Below are 10112 nucleotides of genomic sequence, written 5' to 3' on the forward strand. Positions count from 1 at the left end.
AAATCTTCATTTCAAAATAGAACACATCTTTATCTGCACACACCAACTTTACCAAAACACTGGAAATCTGACTCAAAATTAAATTATTCTGTCAAAGAATAACACTTGTTTTCACCTCACAAGGTACATACAGTCAATCAAAGTACACCAGGTTTCAAAATACTGGCTATTTTTGACATTACTAAAACTGCATTGACTTTTATGTTTCAGTTTTACAGGTATTTGCATGCAAAACATGCAATTCACTGTTTTACACTAAATTTATTGGTTTGGAACTGTATGTCCAAATGTACAGTAATGTTCACATTCAAAAGCATTCCAGTAAAAAGCTATTTTTCCCTTTACTGTTTACTGCAGGAGGCAGTACAGTAGAAACACGGTATGATAGAACAGAACAGGCTCGACAGTATTGCTTACAGTGAACAAAATAGCAATGAAACACATAAGAGCATTCTGAACATAAAACAACAACATCAAAAAGCCCAGATAAAAAAGGGGGGGTGGGGGTTAAAATAAAAACAATCTCTCACTGCTCCTGCTGCTCTCACTGCTCCTGCTCCTCTCAGTTCTCCTGCTCCTCTCACTGCATCTATCACTGCTCCTGCTCCTCTCACTGCATCTCTCACTGCTCCTGTTCCTCTCACTGCTCCTCTCAATGCTCCTGCTACTCTCACTGCATCTATCACTGCTCCTGCTCCTCTCAGTTCTCCTGCTCCTCTCACTGCATCTATCACTGCTCCTGCTCCTCTCACTGCATCTCTCACTGCTCCTGTTCCTCTCACTGCTCCTCTCACTGCTCCTGCTCCTCTCACTTCTCGTGCTCCTCTCACTGCATCTATCACTGCTCCTGCTCCTCTCACTGCATCTCTCACTGCTCCTGTTCCTCTCACTGCTCCTCTCACTGCTCCTGCTCCTCTCAGTTCTCCTGCTCCTCTCACTGCATCTATCACTGCTCCTGCTCCTCTCACTGCATCTCTCACTGCTCCTGTTCCTCTCACTGCTCCTCTCACTGCTCCTGCTCCTCTCACTTCTCGTGCTCCTCTCACTGCATCTATCACTGCTCCTGCTCCTCTCACTGCATCTCTCACTGCTCCTGTTCCTCTCACTGCTCCTCTCACTGCTCCTGCTCCTCTCACTTCTCCTGCTCCTCTCACTGCATCTCTCACTGCTCCTGCTCCTCTCACTGCATCTCTCACTGCTCCTGCTCCTCTCACTGCATCTATCACTGCTCCTGCTCCTCTCACTGCATCTCTCACTGCTCATGCTCCTCTCACTGCATCTCTCACTTTTCCTGCTCCTCTCACTGCTCCTCTCACTGCATCTCTCACTGCTCCTCTCACTGCTCCTGCTCCTCTCACTTCTCACTGCATCTCTCACTGCTCCTGCTCCTCTCACTGCTCCTGCTCTTCTCCCTGGGCCCCTTGCTCTTATTCTTCCTCGTCCATACATTACAGTGTTTCTCTTTTTCTGTTTCTGTTTCCAAAAACATCACTCTTCAAAGTCCTCCTTTTATTGTATAAGTTTATTGTCTAAAAAATAAGCCCTGCCATTGAGTCTAATCCAGATTGGAATCAGTTGTGGTTGGCCCAATTTACACAACATAAATCAGCTAAGATATATTGTTTTTGAACTGATATCATTGCAGAAGCAGAGGTTTTTATACTGTATCTAAGGTTTGGAACATTGTTTTTGCTATTGTGGGATGTTGTGTGTTAACATTTGTAAATACTACAAAAACGATCCATAATTTTGTTGGGAGGTATAGCTTGTCTGTTCAGAATATGTAAGCATTGTGGAAATGTATTTAATGACTCCATATTGTGTGAAAACGACATTAAATGTGTGAATGGTATGGCCACAATAGACAGATGCTGTGATAATTGTGTTTAGAGTTTTGAAAATGTGACAACTGCTTGGACAAATGCTTGTTAGCGACTGAAAAAAACTGTAATACATTTTTTCTGATATCAGGGTTGGGTATTGAAAACCAGTTCAATTTTAGTACCGGTTCCAAATTTCAGAGAACTGATTCCCTGAACTTACCCTGTTTGCGTGCAGTGCACACAAAGCACAAGCATGAGCACAAAGAACAACAGTTAGCAGTACGGGACAGGTTCCAGGTTTGTGTCCGTTCTCGAACCGTTCCGTGTATTTCGACTGTAGAAAAGGTTGTTCCAGGCAGAAATTCACTTCTTTCATATTTGTCAACCAATATGCAGTATATACAAAAACACATTTTTATCTTACGTGAATGTAAACCGATGAGAAAGAAAACACACATGTACAGTATTTTTGGATATGCATGCTTAAAGAGACAGCCTAATAAACGCACTGCCTGTCATTAATGTTCAAAGAAAATCATTCACTGATATTGACTGAATATAATTTAATAACTTTAATTGATTAATCTATATTCGACAACACCGCAACATTGGCTAAAAAAATCACAACAGCGTCTCTATTTCCTCCTCAAACTGCGGAGAGCCAGAGAACTGCCCCTCATCATGTGCACCTTCTACAGAGGCACCATCAAGAGCCTCCTTTCGAGCTGCATCACTGTGTGGTATGGTGTCTGCAAAGCGCCCTGCCCAAAGACTCTGCAACGCATAGTGAGAGCAGCTGAGAAGATCATTGGTGTCTCTCTCGCCTCCCTCCAGGACATTTACGGAACACGTCCCACTCGCAAAGCCCTCTGCATCACAGATGATCCCACCCACCTGTCACACAGCTTCTTCAGCCTGCTGCCATCAGGGAGGAGACTGCAGAGTCTCCAAGCCAGGACCAGCAGACTGAAGGACAGCTTCATCCATCAGGCTGTCAGGAAGCTGAACTCGCTCCTGAAGCCCCCCCCCCCTCTTCTGCCCCAGGCACCACTGAACTATGAACCCCACGGCAGATCCCGAACCCCCATGTCCTTTCACCCCCCCCCCCCAAACTAACATAACCAAATATAACATAATGAAGAAGATATATTAACAGTTCTTTTAATGATTCTCAGTAGTAGAAAGGGCACATAGAAAAACATATTCAAATCATTGTAACATCACATCAATAGCAGACAAAACAGAACTGAACAGACAGGGTTTAAAATGGCAAGGAAAGTAAGAGGAATGGAAACAGGTGGGGAGCAATCAATTAACAAAACAAGGAACAGAACATGACCAAAAAAGGAGAACTCAAAAGGAACAGAAGTCCATAACTGTAACAGTTCACCCTCTCCCATAACAGTGCGTCCTTGCACCAACAGAGATAGACCAGCCAAGGGAGGGTGGGGGTTCAGGAGGCGGGCGTCGGACAGGCAATGGAGAGGGAGCATAGACTTTAGTACCAGGGTGGAGTAGATGGAGGGAGGAGCCAGGAGCAGGAGGAGCCAGATGGTGTTCCAGAGGCCAGCCAGGAAGATGATCCACGGTGGAGTCGATGGCGGGAGGGGCCATGGTGGAATGAGAGCCGACCACACCAGGGGACCAACTGATGGAGACTGCACCGATGGATGAGGAGCCCAGGATGGAGCCGAGCAGACAGAGAGCCAGGATGACACAGAGGGTCCAGAGGTCCAAGGCGGCGATCAAGGCACAGGTGACCGAAGCAGAGGCTGGGCTCCAGAAGACCGCTGCGGAGCCGCAGGGAGATTCAGGGCTGTGCAAAATCAGCAGAGACACAGGAAATTCATGGCTGGGCAGAACCAACGGACACATAGGAGATTCAGGGCTGGGTGAAACCAGTGGAGACATAGGAGATTCAGGGCTGGGTGGAACCAGTGGAGACACAGGAGATTCAGGGCTGGGCGGAAAAAGCGGAGAAGCATGAGATTCAGGGCTGGGCAGAACCAGCGGAGACAGAGGGGAATTGGTTAATGCCTTACCAAACCAGTCAATTAAATCTGTCTGGAAAACGCCTATAAATTCCTCAAAATATAATCCAGAAACCAGATGCAGGTCACCTTCAGTTGCTCACCCTCCAAGCCCTCAATCTTCACCAAAACTCCCTCGGGAGCGGACGATGTTGCCGTCTCATGCGCTTGGTCAGTCCATGATGAAGGCTCAGGTTCCATGGCGACGATCGGCTCAGTCGTGGCGGGATTAGGCTCTCCATCTGCAGTGGACTCAGGCAGTAACTCCATGCAGCGGGAGTGGATCTGAACAGGGATCTGTTATTCACTAGCACTCCTCTCCTCTCTCTACCCAAATCCGCTCTGGGACCGTTCGCTGGTTTATACCGCTCGCTCAGGCTGTGATAATACAAAGTACAGAGCGTACGGTCTTGGAAGGGGGTAAGGCACGCCAGATCGAGAAAGTCCCTGGTGTGGTCCTCCAGCGAATGGCCCAAATGCTCCAGGCATAAGAGCTGGACAGCTGGTAAGGCTATTCCAGGAGAGAAAAAAAATAAAATAAATAATAATACACAATAATAATATTACAAAAAAATAATACAGTGAATACACATACATGGGTCACATTTGGGGTTGCTATTGATCAAATTATTAAGGCTAAGTATCAACATTAACTGTCCACTGTTATTTTTAACAAAAAAGAATGCAATGAGCTCGTAATAATGACTTTATAAGTTGGGTTTAGGAAGTTTCCGATAACACGTGAAGACAGCAGAGAAGCGTTTGCTCAACACAGTGGAGTGACTTGTTTTGTTAACGGTGTGGTTTATTCTTTTAAGTCGTATGGGACACGGTAACACACATCCCTCTCACAATATATTAGTTTACAAATCTATCATTTTTGACTCTCAGAAATTTTCACGCAATCATGCAGCACGTATCAGAAGATCTGCACTCCGGCGCATTCAGCAGTCAAACTCACTGATCTATGTATAACTGAACCGCGCTCTTGTCCACCTCTTCCAACCAAGCCAGTGACTGTTGTATAATAATGCAATTAATTGTGATTAAAGAAATCTGTTATGATTAGTGTTGCCCAACAATAATTATAACTGCATTACTGAGTTCATAAAATGCATTATAAGGTTAATTGCAAAGCATAATTAGTACTTTAAAACTACTTTTATAATGCATTAAACATAAAGGGTTTATGCAACCAGAGTGACGTGACATTCTGCCAAGTATGGTGACCCATACTCAGAATTCATGCTCTGCATTTAACCCATCCGAAGTGCACACACACACAGACACACTGTGAACACAAACCCAGAGCAGTCGGCAGCCATTTATGCTGCAGTGCCCAGGGAGCAGTTGGGAGTTCGGTGCCTTGCTCAAGGGCACCTAAGTCGTGGTATTGAAGGTGGAGAGAGAGAACTGTACATGCACTCCCCCCACCTACAATTCCTGCCAGCCCAAGACTCGAACTCACAACCTTTCGATTGCAAGTCCGACTCTCTAACCATTAGGCCACGACTTCCTATTTTTATTTTTATATATATATATATATATATATATATATATATATATATATATATATATATATATATATATATATATATATATATATATATATATATATATATATATATATATATATATATATATATATATATATATATATATATATATATATATATATATATATATATATATATATATATATATATATATAATATTTTTTTTTTTTTTTTTTTTTAAAGATGCAACCAGAGTGAGATTCCCTTTTCCCTTGATAAAATACAGCATTTCTGAGTTTTACTTTAGGCAGCTTGGCATATAAATAGATGCAGCTCAGATGCCTTTAAGGCCTTGAATCGTTTGCATTCTGAATTATCCCAGCAACGGGCATTAGACCTTTAAGATAATTTGGCAGCACAGCTCAGAAAAATTATCCTCAAGCATGACTGCAAATGCACTTGGGGATGTGTATTCTGGATCTGTTTCAACACGTGTTCCAGAACATTCCGTGGGATGTTGGGGCTTAGGCTGCCCTACCTCCTGACATGGTTTGCCCTCAATTTTTTTTCCAGGAAGATCACTGCTTGGCTATCTATACTCTCTGTTTCTGCATTGGTTCATGAACACTCTAAATATTATACTGTGACACCTCTAAATATTATACTGATTATGAATTTAATTTAAACGTTAATTCAAGGGACAGTCTGTTGCTTTTTCATTTCAACATCAGAAGTCTTAATGCAAATTTCAACAAATTGAAGGATTATATCACTACATTTACAAGTCGATTTAAAATAATAGCACTTTCTGAAACATGGATTAACGATGAAAAGGGTGTAGACTTTGAAATAGAAGGATACAAGCTGTACCATGTAAGTAGATCAGAAAAAAGAGGAGGAGGTGTGGCGTTGTATGTTGATAGTCATTTGAAATGCAAACTTGTTGAAAAGATGTCTATTGCAATCCAGGGAATTTTTGAATGTGTAGCTGTTGAAATTGATATGGGAAAAAACAGGAATGTGATTGCTGCTTGCATTTACAGAGCTCAAGGATCCAAAATTGATGTTTTTCAGGACAAATTTGAACAATTACTTGTTACACAGAATAACAATAAAACATTTTTAATAAGTGGTGATTTCAATGTTGACTTTCTTAATCAATCTAAAAGTTTATTTCAGATTTCTTAGAAGCATTGTATACAAGATCTCTTTTTTCTCTAATTACGCAGCCTAGCAGAATCACTAGCTCGTGTGCCACATTAATTGATAATATCGTCACAAATGATGTTCAAAAAATTGTTCAAAGTGGATTATTGATAAATGACTTAAGCGATCATTTGCCTGTTTTTACCATATATGACATGCAACCTGAGATATACAAGAGTTCACATCATCCATTATATTTTAGAGTGAGAACCGAGAAAACAATAAATGATTTTAGGAGTGTGCTTTCACAGCAGAACTGGTCAGGTGTCTATGTGAATGATGTGAATGCAGCATATGAAACCTTCTTAAACACATATATATCTAGCTATGATAAATGCTGCCCACTAAAGCTTTCAAAGAAAACCCCTAAAAGTAATAAACCTTGGATCTAATTGTGAGGCCAAATACAAAGCATACAAAAATAAATTGACGACAATTTTAAGAGAAACTAAAAGGGACTATTATAATAAACGATCGAAAGATAATAAAGGAAATATGAAAATAACATGGAATATATTAAATAATATAATAAAACCAAATTCACAACATATTAAGTTACCTGAATATTTTGTGTGCAATGAAACTGTTATGAACTATAGCATAGATGTCGCCAATGAATTTAACTCATTTTTTATTAATATTGGGGAAAATATTGCCAGATCAATTGATATATCTAACCAAAGTCAAAATGTAACTTGTAGAATGGAAAGTAGAATAATGCAGTCCATGTTCCTGGGTGAGGTTCAGGAAAATGAAATTTAATCTATTGTTAGTAAATGTGAAAATAAAACTTCTACTGATAGTGATGGACTTGACATGGCCATTGTAAAAAGGACCATTGACTGTATTATTAATCCACTGACTTTTATTTTTAATTTGTCTATACATTCGGGTGTCTTTCCTGAGAAGATGAAGGTCGCTAAAGTCGTTCCACTTTTCAAAAAAGGAGATGTACATAATTTTAACAACTACAGACCAGTGTCATTGCTCTCTCAGTTTTCAAAAATCCTTGAAAAGTGGTTTGCTCAAAAACTAATTATTTTTTTTAGAAAAACATAAATTAATTACTGAAAAACAATATGGCTTTAGAGCAAAACGATCAACAGCTTTGGCATTAATTGAACTCATAGAAAAAATAACATTTGCAACTGAGAAAAAGCAACATACAGTGGGGGTCTTCATCGACTTAAGTAAAGCATTCAACACTATAAATCACAGTTTGCTATTGTCAAAATCATACAACTATGGCATTAGGGGTCCAGCTTATCAATGGCTCAAAAGTTATCTTAATAATCGACAGCAGTTTGTTCAAATTAATGGTCAAAGATCTGATTTAAAAGATATAATATGTGGAGTTCCACAAGGATCCGTTTTAGGCCCATTACTATTTCTTTTGTTTATTAATGACCTCTGCGAAGTTTCTAAAGTGTTACATTTTTTGATGTTTGCCGATGATACCAACTTTTTTTATTCTGGAAATAATTTGTCAGAAATTACAGAAAATATAAATTCAGAAATGGGAAAAGTTAAGAAGTGGTTTGACAAAAATAAATTATGTTTAAATTGGGAGAAAACTAAATACATGATTTTTGGTAATTGTAAAAATAATGAAAATGTAAGAATAGCAATTGAAGGAAATGAAATAGAAAGAATTAATGAGATAAAATTCTTAGGTGTTATTTTGAATGATAAATTGAATTGGAAAGATCACATATTTTATATTAAGAGTAAAGTTTGTAAAAGTATTGGGGTCTTGTATCAGGTTAAAGATGTTCTAGACAGTTTTTCATTGCATATGTTGTACAATTCCCTAATACTCCCATATTTTGGATACTGCACAGAAGTCTGGGGTAATACATACTCTAGTAACACAAGATCTCTGTTTTTGTTACAGAAAAAAGCTTTAAGGATTATCAACAAGACAGGCTACAGAGAACACACAAATAGTTTATTTGTAAATTCTGGACTTCTAAAATTCAAAGATTTGGTTGACTTGAAGATTTTGATTTTTATGTGGAAAGCTAAGCAGAGAGTTTTGCCTATGTTTTTGCAAAATTTATTTACTCTTGTATCTGAGGAAGATGGCCATAGAAAGCAATATTATTTTAAAACTCTTTTTGCATGTACTAAACAAAAACAGATGTGTTTGTCTATTTACTGAGTTAAACTATGGAACACCTTGGACAATGAATAGAAGTGCTGCAAAAGTGTTTGTAAATTTAAGAATTTGTATAAGAAAAAAATACAGGAATGTTATAAGAAAAATGATGACTAACATGCTTATAATGATGATAATTAAGTGTAAAGATAGGTATTACTGAAAATACTTGGTGTTTTGGGTGAGGATTGGGGTTGATTCATTTATAAAGTAGCTGTTTTTTTGTTTTCTTGATGTGCACAAATAAGCGACAGGTACCATAAGATTTTCTTCTTCCTGTCCTGTTCGTTCATGTATTTAATGAATGAATGAATGTATTAAGTTATGTATGACTTGTGCAATAAACTAAACTAAACACTGCAGAAAATGTGGTGCCCATAATGTGCTTTGTGTTAATTATTAAAATAAATGTGGTCTGGTCATCACAGTTTGCTGCATATGGGGCTGCATAAAAGTACCTACAGTTGAAAGGACATGTTAGTGTCAAAAAATGGCCATTGAGCAATTGAAAAAGATTGTTAGGTATGATGAATCAAGATTTATTTTAGATGAGGTGGCTGGGCGCATGTGTATAGTTTACCTGGGGAGATGGCAGAAGGATGCACTATGAGAGATAGGCAGTGTTTTGCTCTGGTCAACGTCCTGCTAAAACCAGAGTCTTGGCATTCATGTGGATTTTACTTTGACACAAACCACATACACATACTTTGATTAGCCCCGATGAGGTACGATCAAGCACCGGTAGTGAGAGTGGAAACGCGACTGGCCCTGGCACGCCCTGGCATGCACTAGCACAGCGCCTTTTTTCATACATACAGGAGCATCTCAATAAATTAGAATATTTTGGGAAAGTTAATTTCTTTCAGTAATTCAACTCAAATTGTGAAACTCGTGTATTGAATACATTCAGTGCAAATAGACTGAAGTAGTTTAAGAGTATGGTTCTTTAAATTGTCTTGATTTTGATCTCAACAAATTAGAATACTTAATAAGACCAATAAAATTACATTTTTAGTGAATTGATGGACTTAAATAATGTAAATTTACTGTACATGCACTCAATGCTATGGGGTTCAGGTCTGGTTAATTTGCTGGATGGTCAAGCACACCAACACCATGGTCATTTAACCAACTTTTGGTGCTTTTGGCAGTGTGGGCAGGTGCCAAATCCTGCCGGAAAATGAAATCAGCATCTTCAAAAACTGGTCAGCAGAAGGAAGCATGAAGTGCTCCAAAATGTATTGGTAAATGTGTGCACTGGACCAACACCAGCAGATGACAATGCACCCCTAATCATCACAGACTGTGGAAACTTAACACTGGACTTCATGCAACTTGGGCTATGAGCTTGTCCACCCTTTCTCCAGACTCTAGGACCTTGGTTTCCAAATTAAATAAA

This window comes from Carassius gibelio, chromosome B4 (genome assembly GCF_023724105.1).
Source record: "Carassius gibelio isolate Cgi1373 ecotype wild population from Czech Republic chromosome B4, carGib1.2-hapl.c, whole genome shotgun sequence".
NCBI classification, from domain to species: Eukaryota; Metazoa; Chordata; class Actinopteri; order Cypriniformes; family Cyprinidae; genus Carassius; species Carassius gibelio.